The sequence below is a fragment of the Lissotriton vulgaris genome, chromosome 12 (assembly GCF_964263255.1).
Source record: "Lissotriton vulgaris chromosome 12, aLisVul1.2, whole genome shotgun sequence".
In the NCBI taxonomy this organism is placed as follows: domain Eukaryota; kingdom Metazoa; phylum Chordata; class Amphibia; order Caudata; family Salamandridae; genus Lissotriton; species Lissotriton vulgaris.
In genome coordinates this window covers 194,924,364-194,938,141 of record NC_141700.1, presented here as the reverse complement: position 1 = coordinate 194,938,141, position 13,778 = coordinate 194,924,364, and positions in this window count along the sequence as shown.

The following is a 13,778-nucleotide window of genomic DNA, read 5'->3' as shown; positions in this document are numbered from 1 at the left end:
AAGTATCTGCATAAGGTTTACTTCAGTTTACAGAGACTGAGGAAAGATGGACTGATTGCATCACCTCATTGCCTCCAATGCCAATCAGAAGAGGGCACATTTCTGCACACGGTCTGGACTTGTCCTGTTCTAGACCGCTTCTGGCAGGGGGTACTGGCATGTTTTGAAGAGGTACTAGCATGGAAACCTCAGAGATCCCCAAATTCACAATGCTACATAGCACAGATGGTATTGGTGGAAACAGGTACAAACAACATCTACTATTCTTAGGCCTCACTCTGGCTAAACAAGACATAGCTCAACAATGGAAAGCAGAAAATGCTCCCTGACTATGGATCTGGAAAGCAGGAGTGGATCAGGCAATGGACCTAGAGTTCCCAGTTTATGTGGCTAGGGGTTCCCCCCAAAACATACTAAGAATTGGACCAGGTGGGCATCATACAGATGAATCTCCATGAAAATACATGAAGGCACGGAGAGCCCGTTCAAAGGTAAGGCAATCAGAACACTGTAAAATAGTACTACTTGTTTACTTAACAGGACAAGAAAATGTTACTGTGGACCATACATGTAATTGTGGCATATGCCGAGACACTGTATATTAAAGGTTAATACCAAGGTTATGCTGTGATTTGTTTGCTTACTCTTGGAGCATCAAGGAAAAATGGGTGTGTGTGATTACATTGAACGTATGTCTGCTGCAATTGTATGCCTCATGTCACTTGAACACTTGGAATCCTTGTAAAATTAATAAAATGTGTAAAAAAACATAAGTAATATCACTTAATTTAACAAAAACTTTCAAACATTATTCTGACAATCTGAAAAAACACAAAATGACAAAATAGTGCAAAACACCACCAAAACACATCTAAATATGTCGAAAACTCACACACAACACTATGCACAACTTTTAAACATGCACCCTAAATGCCCTCATGCTTAAACCCTTAAAAGGTCCTAAAAAGGGACATACATGTTCCAACAAACAGCAGCACATAACCACAACATGGTTCCTGGAAATATGACCCAAAAAAACACCCATAGACTAGAATATAGAAGATAGTGTTAAAAGAAATTCCCGCCGAATGAAATGTAGGATTTTATAAAATATTTGTTAAACAAATGTGAAAAAGTATTAGAAATCTAAAACATTATAAATAAAATTGAACAAATTGTAAAGCATAAACATATAAAATGTATGCAATTGTTTTATATACACTAATAAAGAAAATGTTAAAATCTTATTTAAAAATGTGTTTATGAAAAGTTACAAAATGTTTGAAAATTGTAATCAATGAAAAATATCATTTGGAAATGAACATGATCGAAACACCTAAAATCTGATTTACCTCAATTTTTTATAGTCAACAAATTTTACTTTATAATTGCTTTTATTTTTACTATATGACATGCAGCTGGGAAAAGTTTGTTATATGGGCAAATACTCTGCTACTTTTATGATTGGACGAGGGACACGACAGGGATGCCCTCTCTCACCCTTACTATTTGCTTTAGGTATGGAACCTTTTTTAATTGCTCTTCAAAAACAAGCTTTAATTAAGCCCTTTGTAAATGGTTTGAACTCTTTAGATATAACAGTATATGTGGATGACATTGCCATCTTTTCTACAAATGTGCCTGAAACTATGACAGGCATTTTGGTGGAAGCGGGGAAATATGGCTTAGTGTCCGGGTACCGCTTGAATACTAGTAAGACTCAAATTATCCTGAATCATCAATTACCATCACCGATGACAGGTATATGTGCGGTAGCAACTTACCTAGGGGTAAAAATTCCGTCAAATATATATGAAATTGTGGCAATAAATTATGAACAACTATTGAAGGAAACTGCTGTAGTATTTAAGAAATGGCATAAGCTCCCACTAAGTATTATTGGCTGGATTAATTTAGTTAAAATGAAAATATTACCTAAATACCTTTACCTTTTTCGTTCTATCCCCTTAAGGGTAAATAATTCTTATTTTAGTAGGTTAGAGGGTATTATCAGTAGTTTTATTTGGGGCTATAAAAAAGCACGACGAGCTATTTCTCTCCTTAAAGCTCCTTATGATCAAGGTGGATTGGGCCTTCCAGATATTAAATATTATTATCGGTCCTCCTTCATGATTCGCTTTCGCAGCCTGTTGATCCCTGATAAATGTTTGTACTTTCATAAATTTTTGTTGGGAGCAGATGCAACTATGTTTTTTTATAGACTGAACGACCCCAATTATTTTAAGCGTGTTAAGTTCAAGACGGTACGGGATACCACTTATATTTGGCGCTCCATTCTTACCAAGAGCAAGATATCTATGTTTCATGATAAAACTCCACTATGGTCTAACCCTGGTCTTCCAGAAATATTTCAAGATATGATAGGCGGTGTATTTTCTAAATCTGGCATTAATTTACTTGGAGATTTGTATGATCATAGGGGATTATTTTCGTTTGAAAGATTGAAAGTCTGCTATAAATTACAAGAAGGGGCAAGATTTAAATACTATCAAATTAGGGATTTTCTTTTGAAGAAGATAGAACTTACCTGTCTGACAGAATCTGAAGTATGGAACTGTATATATAGGGAAGAGGATAAAGCAATGATTAGTAGAGGGTATAAATTATTTTCTGGATATAATATTAATGATATACATAAATTGGCTGAAAAATGGACTAATAGGCTTACAATGGAAATAACAACAGACTTTATAACTTCTTCTTTAAACAGTCTCAATCTTGCTGTTCAATCCTCAAATCTTTAGTTACAGTTATTTAAAACCATATGTCATCTATATCACACACCAGATCGGATTCTTAAATGGGCATCGAATAATAATAATTTCAGCGATCGTACAAAATGTCCTAAGTGTGACCTGCAAGGAGCTGATATTATCCATATGTTTTTTGGGTGCCCAAATCTTGGCGAATTTTGGAATGGAGTAACTAAAATTATCTCTACTAAACTTGGTATTCCTATTACGTTCTTGCTAAGATATGTATTTATAGGTACGTCAGGGGCAAATACTGTACTTTGTGATTTATTGAATATTTTAATTACTTGTGCTCGATTGACTATTGCTAGAGTTTGGATTCAACAAAGTCCACCAAAGGTTACTGAGTGATGGAGTCTTGTTAAAGAGATATATATTATGGAATGTGCTCTGGCAAATACTAGGGGTTTACAGGCTAAGCGAAAAGTGGACAGAATATGGGGTCTAATTATGTCATAAAATTATTTTTCTTTTTTCTTCTTTCCTTTTTATCTTTTTTTTTGTAATTGCCTTTGTTCTTTGGTTATTGTTTATATCTTGTTGTATAATGTGTTTAATTCACCCCATTGATGCAAAACAATAAAAATTAAAAAAAAAATAATAATTGCTTTTATTTGTATTTAAAAATATTTTTTTAAATGTAAAACTGTACAACAAATAAAAATTACAAACAAATAAAATAAAAAAATATGTGTGACATCTTTTTTATGATACTAAATTTATGGAAAATCTTGGACTCTATGAGGGTGACATTCACACTTGCCACTCCAAAGTAAGCCAACACAAGGAAGTTGTGGAACATTAAAGGGCTAACAATTACTATTCACACTCCAATTTAAGATAACTTGGAGATGGTATTGTTCACTAAAGGATTCATATTTACTATTCCATCACCAACCTAAACTAACATAAGGAAGGTGTTAGACAATAAATGGGTGACTTTTGCTATTCCCACTCCAATCTAAACCAACTTGGAGAAGGTGTTGGACACTAACTGGGCTACAATTACTATTCCCTCTCTTATCTAAACCGTTTGGGGAAGGTACTGAATACTAAAGGGGTGACATTTACTATTTCCACTCCAATATAAACCAACTTATGGAAAGTGTTGGACACTAAAAGGGTAATATTTACTATTCCCACTCCAATCTAAACCATCCTTGGGAAGGTGTTATACACTAAAGGGGTGACATTTACTATTCTCATTCCATTTTAAACCAACTTAAGCAAGGTGTTGGATACTAAATTGGTGACATTTACTATTCCCACTCGAATCTAAACCAACTTGAGAAAGGTGTTGGACCCTAAAGAAATGACATTTACTATTCCCACTCCAACCTAAGCCAACATGGGGAAGGGGTTGCAGACTAAATGGGTGACATTTACTATTCCCACTCCAATATAAACCAACTTGGGGAAGGTGTCGGACACTAAAGAGATGACATTTACTATTTCCACTCCTAGGATGGCGACAGCGAATCCCACCAGAGTGTAGCCACAGGTGACCCTCAGCCCCTCCCCTCTGTAATGGAGCCAGCTAAGACATGTACCTGATTGATGTTTGGTATGGGAACGAAGGCGGCCATAAACATCTGACGGAGGATCACGGTTCTGTGGTGGTGTGTGGTAGACAGCTAAGATGATTCCTTTGTTTCCTTTTTGCCTGATCTCCTGCCTGATCCCCTGCTGGCTGGAGAAAAGGAGCCGCAGTAATCCCACTTACAGTGAGGATGCCCAGCCATGTGCTGGTGAAGCCGCTCTGAGTTCGCTGGGGCAAGCTCCATGCCGGAGGTGAGACCCAGCTGCAGAGCATTACTCTTGGTCTCCTGCCTGCCTGGAGTCATACTCGTCACTAAAAGACTGGGATGGGACGGATGCCGCACGGTGGCCTAAAGTTACGCTGGGCATCGCTGGAATGAAGTTACCTAAAAAGTTATTATTATTTTCTTTTCTCTCTTTTCCTTTTTCTGAACTGTTGCCCAATAATAAGAAGAAGCTTTTAACGGAGTAAAAAATGCCCATGGATATAATCGTTATAAAGAGGTATATTGCAGTGCTTTAAGTACGAATACCAGGGAGAAATCTCACACAGTGTTTTCTCTATAAAAAATATAGACTGAACTGTTAAACTTAAGAGGGTCAGTGCTGTCCTGTCTGACTATGGTGTTTGTTGAAGGGTTTGTATGCACAGACTGCACACTCTGACAAATCAACCAATATTGGTCCAGAAACTACTTCATCTATAGAAACCTCTCCCCTGCCGCTCTGTTTCACCGATGGAAACAGTAAATTAAAGCACCGACCTCACACTATATTAAGGACAGGCTGTTCACCTTGCAAAAGGGAAAATTAATAGTGTGTTTTTAGACGTTTGCTTACTACCAAGATGGGGAAATATTTAAAAATTGCCAATGTATTAGCCCATGTTGATACAAGTGGAGGGCTTAAAACAAAGACTCGTTCGATCCAAGCGAAAATAGCTTTAGCAACTGTTAGAGCTGAACGCTTGCAGAAAGCTTGTCAAGGCTCAGCTAGAATATCAAGCCCACTAAGTTCAGAAGGCGATCTGGTGGATCTCAGGAAGGGAAATAGCGATGATCAGACCCTGGAAATCCCTGAGACCCTTGCTCTAGAGAAGAATAATGAAGGTCTTACATCTGAGGGATTAGTGCTGGCTCAATGCAACTTAGTTTCCAGAGGGGCCGTCTCACAGGAAGACAGCCAGCTAGTAGGAAATCCTGTGAATTCAGAAATGTGCCAAAATCAAGAGTCCGAAAATGGAGATTTCACTGGCATTCACCAAACTAACACTAAGGCGTATCCTTTATTTTTTAAGGCTAGAACACCACCACCACCTACGCAGCCTCCATGTAAAGAACAAGAACAAGAAACTCTGGCTAAAACACAAGCACACGGGCCATTGGATATTCCAATATCTACCTGTTCTCCATCGATTTCATCTCCAAGACTCCTGGATCATTCAAAGGGAGATTTCAGGGATGATCAGCATTCATTCTCCCTGGTAGATACAACGACCATTGCAGAAAGTCAAGAACAGACTCCGGAAGAGCACGCCCGGGTCCAGCACTCAGACACTGGGGCAAGCTTTCAATGTGACATTAAATCCATGCTGATTCTCATCTTGGATGAGACACATGAGATGAAAGTGACACAAGCAAATGAGATTGCGGCCTTACATCTTCGCTTGTCAAAAATTGAAGAAGCAGTCACCAGCTATCCAATAAGATTACAGGATGGTGAGACTAGGATATCTCCTCTTGAGGATCAGATGACTGTGATCTGAAATCAGGCAACCCTGGATAAAAACCAAAAATGTTTTTGGGAAAGTAAGCTCAAAGAATTAGAAAATCATTCCTACCGTTCCAATTTGGGACTGGTTGTGGTCCCAGAGTGTTGTAAGGGGACACAAATGCTCCAGTGGCTTGAGTCATTTATTAAGATAATATGCGGCCTGGGTTTACCAAAGGTCTTACCACAAGGGCACATAGAGTCCCAGCTCAGCCATTTCCGACTTTAAAGTTACCCAGAACAATCCCTGTTAACTTTGCAGACTTTTGGATTAAAGAACGGGCATTGACTCAGGCTATCCAAAAAAGGCTGATCTCAACTCAAGAAGTCCCAGCTGTCACATCTTTCTGATATGTCAGCAGCAGAAGCCCGCCGCCTGAAATATTTTTTTAAACATCTCTACCTATTTAAGGCACAAAGGGCACAGGCTTACAAGCCCTGGGGTCTACATCTCACAAGATCTTTCCATGAATCATCAGATCAGCGCCACAGTATCCTCCTGCTTCCACCAGCTCAGAAAAATCCGGAAAATAGCTCACTTCCTGAAGCTCTCACCCTGGCGCTGTTGGCGCTAGTCATCTCTCGGATTGACTACGCCAACGCCCTATACGCAGGCATTCCACAATATCAAATAAAGAGACTTCAGTTAATCCAGAATCAGGCCGCCCATCTTATCCATCGTCAGCCAAATCATCACCACGTTCGTCCCCTCCTCAAAGCCCTTCATTGGCTTCCTGTGTCGGAGCGCTGCAAATTCAAACTTGGCTGCCTAACCCATAAATCCCTGGCCGGTATCGGCCCCTCTTTCATCTCCTCTCTTCTTTATCCGTACGCCCCCCCCAGACACCTCCGTTCCTCCCATCACGCCCTCCTCCAGACACCTAGGTACAGGCGTAAAAAGCACGGAGGTCTTAGATTCTCCTTCTTGGCCCCCTCACTCTGGAACTCCCTACCTTTAGACCTCAGACTCTCCTCTTCCTATCCTCACTTTCGCTCTCTCCTAAAAACTCACCTTTTCCGCGGTGTCTATACATAAAGTTCTTCTTTCTCCCCTCTTTGCCTCCTCCTGGGTTGGTGATCAGCGCCAAGAAACCGTCCGGTGAACGCAGCGCTATACAAATCCTTTTTACATTACATTACATTACATTGTACAAGGGAAATTCCATATGTTTGCGAACCTTGAAGAAGCACAGGTGCATCTTCAGAAATTCACTGTGGGAAAATAGAGAATTAAATCTGGTTGTTAGTGGTATAGTTTCTTTTCTGGGAAGGAGGGAAGAAGGAAAGGGGGAAAGATGGGGCAAGGGAGAGAAGCACGTTTTTTTTCTTCATTAAGAGCAAGGAAGGGGTAGGGCCACTAAGGGTGCAATAACATGGCAATCCGTTTGAGGGGTAGTCAATGGAAGAAGGCAAAGGGTATGGAGGGCTATTCCCCATCTGCAGGGATGCATGGGAGGGTGGAAAGGTAGTGGGGTGGTGGAGGGGTTTAGCGAAGGAAATAATTACCAGGAAAAGTATGAAGTTCATAGGATTTGTTCACAGGGGAGCAGGAAATTGCAGGGATCGGTTTTGAGGGGAGGCAATGGGAAACATAAGATTGAAATAGTAGAAAAAATGTGGAAGGCCAACCAAGATGGGATAAAAATACAGAATATAAAAATGGTTACTTGTAATGTTCATGGATTACTGAACCCGTAGAAAAGCTCTGCTTTTTTAAACTGGATAACCTCCCTCCCTTCCGCAATGATATTCATACAAGAAACACATCTTAGGTCTGACACCCCTAAGATATCACTTCCCAAGAAATATGTGCAGGCATATTTTTCATCTGTTAATTTAGCTGTTAGAAGGGTAGGGATTTTACTATCTCATACACTGGATTGGGAGGTTAAGGATGTCTGATGAAGTGGTAAAGTTAGATGGCTTTGGGTAAAAGTAAAGCTTGAGGAAATAGTGCTGAATCTGGTTAAATATTACGGCCCTATAGAGGATAATACAGCAGCACTCGAGCAAATTTATCAATTGGCAGTAAGAATGGAAGGCATATTAATTTTGGATGGAGATTTTAATTGTATTCAGAATCTGGCCCTAGATACATCAAATAAGGCGAAACATCAGCTAAACCCGCAAAATTAATAAGCAGTTTGTTAAAAGTCTTCACCTTAATAGATCCTTGGAGACTAGAGCATCCTGGCTTCTTGCAATTTATCTGTTACTCTGCAAGATTTAGATCGGCATCCCGATTGGATTTTTATTTAGTGGATAAGTTGTTTGCCAACGGTCCAGCAGAAATACTGGCCAATTTATTTTCAGATCACTCTCTAGTTTCATTTACATTAAAGCTAGGAAGCACTCCAAAAAAGAGACCAAGATGGTGGTTTGCTAAATCTTTATTACAAGATACTACTTGGGTAACAGAATCCAGGGTGTTTATCAAGGAGTTTTTCCAGCTTAATGTAAATACTACTCCAATGTTTATGGTTTGGGAGGAATTTAAAGCTACTTTCAGAGGCAGACAATGTCATATAAGGCGAGAATAAGGTATTTACAGAAACAGAGGAGTCTGGAACTACAGACTGTCGTGGAGAAGGCTAGACTAACTTCAACCGTAACATTTATAGCAGCCTCTAATAAAAGCACAACAGCAAGAATTAGATCTAACCAAGGAGCCATTTAAGGTTTTTTTTGGTAGAGAAAATTACAGGAAGTAAGGCCTACCAACAAAAGGTTTATGAGGAAAGCCAGCAGATTGGCAGATTTATGGCTTGGTTCAGGAAAAGTCAGAAAGTTGCTCAATTAATTAGCCAAGTTAAAAATCCAACTACGGACAGATTAGTAGATGACAAACTCGCAATTTCTGAGGTGTTTCTTGCACATTTTAATAAATATATGCAGAAACACCTGTAGTAGATGAGGCAGAATTGATAGGTTATTTTGAATCACTGGAGCTACCCACAGGTATCACAGCAGCTCTCGGAGACATTGAATGGCCCAATAGTAATTTCAGAAGTTCTATCTGTAATAAAAAGTATGCCAATGCTAAGGCTAGTGGAGTGGACCGGATCCTGGCCGAAGTGTACAAGGTATTTCAAGAAGAACTACTTCTCTTTTTAGCAAAATTGTTCAATTAAACAGAAGAGGGTGTAGACATCCCCAAAAGTTTCAAAGAATCAGTCCTAGTAGTCTTCCTTAAAAAGGATAAAGATCCCCCAACCTCAACTCTTATTGTCCTATTAGTTTGTTAAATACTATTTCCCCTCAAATCAAAACCATCTTGGGGCAGGTGTCAGATACTTTATGGGTAACATTTGCTATTGATGCTCAAATCTAAACCAACTTGGGGAAGGTGTTGGACACTAAAGAGGTGATATTTACTATTTCCGCTCCAATCTAAACTAATTCACGGAAGGTGTCGGACATAAAAGAGGTGAAGTTTACTATTCCCACTTCAAACTAAACCAACTTGAGGAAGGTGTGTGATACTGAAGGGGTAACAATTACTATTTACACTCAATCTAAGCAAGCTTTGGGAAGGTGTCGGACAAAAAAAGGGTGACATTTACTATCCCCACTCCACTTTAAATCAACTTCAGGAAGGTGTTGAACAATAAAGATGAAACATTTACTATTCCCACTGCAATCTAAACCATTTTGGGGAAGGTGCTGAGCATTAAAGAGTTGACAGCTAAAATTCCCCCTCCAATCTAATCCAACTTAATCTGGGTGTTGGACACTAAAGGGGTAGCATTTACTATTCCCTCTCCAATCTAAACCAATTTGGGGAAGGTGTCAGACACTACAGAGTTTACATTTACTATTCCCAATCCAAATTAAATCTAATTTTGAGGAAGGTGTTGGACACTAAAGGGGTGACATTTACTATTCCCAGTCCAATCTAAACCCACTTGAGAAAAGTGTTGGATACTAAATGGGTGACATTTACTATTCCCACTCCAATCTAAACCATCTTCGGAAAGGTGTCAAACACTAAACGGGTGACATTTACTATACCTGCTCCATTCTAAACCAACCTGGGGAAGGTGTTGGACTCTAAAGGAGTAACATTTACTATTCCCGCTCCATTCTAAACCAATTTGGGGAAGGTGTCAGACACTAAAGCAATGCAAAACAACAGTTGATGGACAGAATACAGAACAATGTCATACATTCACCCCAGTACAGAGATCTGGGCCTAAATCCATCGTTTATTTGTACTTCACACCACCCCAGTTCAGACATGGCCATAAGCAAATCAGCCTTGACCATGTGCCTCATGGGAACAGTCCAGCCCGAACTGCCAAGCCATTTCTTTCCTGGACCGGAATCAAGCATCCTGGGACCGGTTTCTGGCTATCAGTTGTCTTCAGCCAGGATAGCGTAACTCCAGTGGTGTGGAGAGCATGGGACTCACGTCTAAGCATACCCATCCCACTCGGGTGACATAAAGCAAATCAACAGTTGATGGACAGAATGCAGAAAATGCCATACATTCATCCCAGTACAGAAACCTGGGCCTAAATCCATAGTTTTTTGCATTTGTCAGACACTAAAGCAATGACATTTACTATTCCTTGTCCAATCTAAAGCAAATTGGGGAAGGTGTCAAACAATAGATGGGTGACATTAATTATTCCCACTGCAATCTAAACCAACTCAGGGAAGGTGTTGGAGACTATAGGGGTAAACCTAAGCAAGGGGGTTACCTCTGATTAGACTTAAATTACTATTTCACAGCAATTTATCACAAATATTATAGGAAAGGATGCTATAAGTAAGAGAAAGTCCTGTAATTTCTTCAAAACATTATTTTATTATTTTTCTTTTTTGTTTTTATTTTGCAATCTATCTGTTTATACATAAATACAAATTATTTTTTGACACGCAAACATAATCTTAAATAACAAGCTGTCTAAATGAAATTTAAACTTCATAAAGTGCAATAGAAGCAAAACACCCCTAACAGTTCTTCTTATCCTATTAGCATTTATTCTATCATGCATACCTCTACATTCACTACCCATTCTAAAAAGACATATACAAACATAATAACAAAACCTCACATAAGACTAACACAAGATGTTCAAAGTAGACCTCTGTAGATGTAAAGGAGAGAAATCCTACCACTTAGTCATTTACTAGTCTATACATTATTTTCAAATTTATAATACATGTCCGGGTCTTTAGTGCCTACGGCCTATGTATGTTTTGGTGACAGTTTATATTTAAATCACCTTCTTAAGGGCCAAAACATAAAGAGAACAAATAGGACAAAACCTAAATACACCAATTAAAAAACGGAGAGTTCTTCAATTTCTGAAAAGTAAGAAAAAGCATCTGTAAAAATCTTAGCATTGCTTGGTACAGCTCCTCTGGACCTAAAGCTATACTGGGAGAACTCTTCCTTTTGTTTGGAGACTATAGGGGTGACATTTACTGTTCCAGCTCCAATCTAATCTCATTCAGTGAAGGTGTTGGATACAAAAGGGATGATATTTACTATTCTCACTCTTACTTTATTCACCCCAGTCTAAACCAACTTAAGGAAGTAGTGAAACATTAAAGGGGTGGAATTTACTATTCCCACTCCAATCTAAACCAACTTAAAGAAGGTGTCGGATACCAAAGATGTGACATTTACTATTCCCACCCCAGTCTAAATGAACCTAAGGAAGGTGTTAGACGCTAAATGGGTGACTTTTAGTATTCTCACTCCAGTCTAAATCAAATTGAATAGGTGTTCGACACTAAATGGGTGGGCCATTTACTATTCCCACTCCAATCTAAACCATTTGGGGAAAGGGTAGAACACTAAAGGGGTGACATATATATTACTACTCTAGTTTTAATCATCTTGGGGAAGGATTTTGACACTAAAGGTGTAGCATTTATGATTCCCACTCCAATCTAAACCTGCTTGGGGAAAGTGTCGGACACTAAAGGGGTGACCTTTACTCGTTCCACTCCAAATTAAACCTAAGCCAACTTAGAGAAGGTGTTGGACACTAAAGGGGTGACATTTCCTGTTTCTGCTCCAGTCTAAACCAGCTTGGGAAGAGGTTGGACACTAAAGGGGTGACATATACTATTCCCACTGTAATGTAAACCAATTTGGGGATGGTGCTGGACACTGAAGGGGTGACATTTACTATTCCCACTCCAATATAAACCAAGTTGAGCCAGGTGTTCGACACTAAATGACTGACATTTACTAATTTTACTCTAACCTAAACTAATTTGGGGATGGTGTTGGACACTAAAGGGGTGACATTTACTACTAACACTCCAGTCTAAACCATGCTGCGGAAGGTGTTGGACACTAAACAGGTGGCATTTACTATTCTCACTTTTTCCTAAGCCAATTTGGGGTTTGTGTTGGACACTAAACAGGTGACATTTACTACCATTCCAATATAAAGAAACTTGGGGAAGGTGTTGGACACTAAAGGTATAAATGTACTTTTCCGACTCTAATCTAAACCAACTTGGAGAAGGTGTTGGATGCTAAAGGGTTGACATTTACTATTCCCTCTCCAATCTAATCCAGTTTGAGGAAGTTGTCGGACACTAAAGGGATAACATTTACTATTCACACTCCAATATAAACTAACTTGGGGAAGGCGTTCAAAGACTAAAACGTAAAGACTTCAAACATTATCACTCCAGTACAAAATAAAACTTTTTGTCTAGAATGTTAAATAATTAAATTGGAACATATACAATTTTAACTACATATTTTCTAATTTTAGTCAATTACGAAATTAACAAAAATATCATATTAAAACACACTAATTTAGGCTATTAATATTTATATAAGAATTTAACTTGAAAATTGAACATGTATATTTTATGTATTGATAAAAATTACATTAATAAATAAAATATGCCCTACCATTCATAAACATTAAAAAATACAATTACATAGAATTCAAATAACAACATTAGCAATACATTTAAAAAATATGTGTCTTATATTTTTACATTGCAAATGTTTTGCAAAGAATGTTTACAAATGTACAGTTATAACAATTTCATAAAAATAATGCAATATTTCTAATTTAAGCACCAACACAAATCTAAATGTTCTACTTTATAAAAGTTAAGAAAATTATTTGCTATTCTAAAATATTAAATTTTTCATTTAAAAAAAATTCATAAAAGTATATTGTATTTAATATTTAAAAAAATGTTATAACACACATTTTAAAATTCAAAATAATTAATTGACATATCTTCAACTAACTTAAAATTTACAATTTAAATTAATCTTTTTTTAAAAATCTCACCACCCTGAATCCCTAACCCAACATGCTGCTACTAAAAAAAATACAATAAAATAATTCAGAACACTAATACAATTTAAATGACAAATTTAAACAATTTAATAAAGAAAAAAGTATGAAAAGTAAAAACAAAATAACTATACAATAAAATGTAATACAATACGTTACGTACTAATTCACACTAAAAATGACATTATATGCAGCAATATTTACTACATCAATATTTTTAACAAGGATATTAAAAACAACATCAAAAATAATATTTTTACTTTTGGTATTCCTGTCTATGATATCTTTGAATTCCAGGTATTCTCGACATGATATTTTTGCAGCACAATATGTTGTCCAAACACCCTCTCAAGGTTAATGTAATACATCCTGGTGTCTTAATGTTTATACGTCTCTTCAAAAGTCC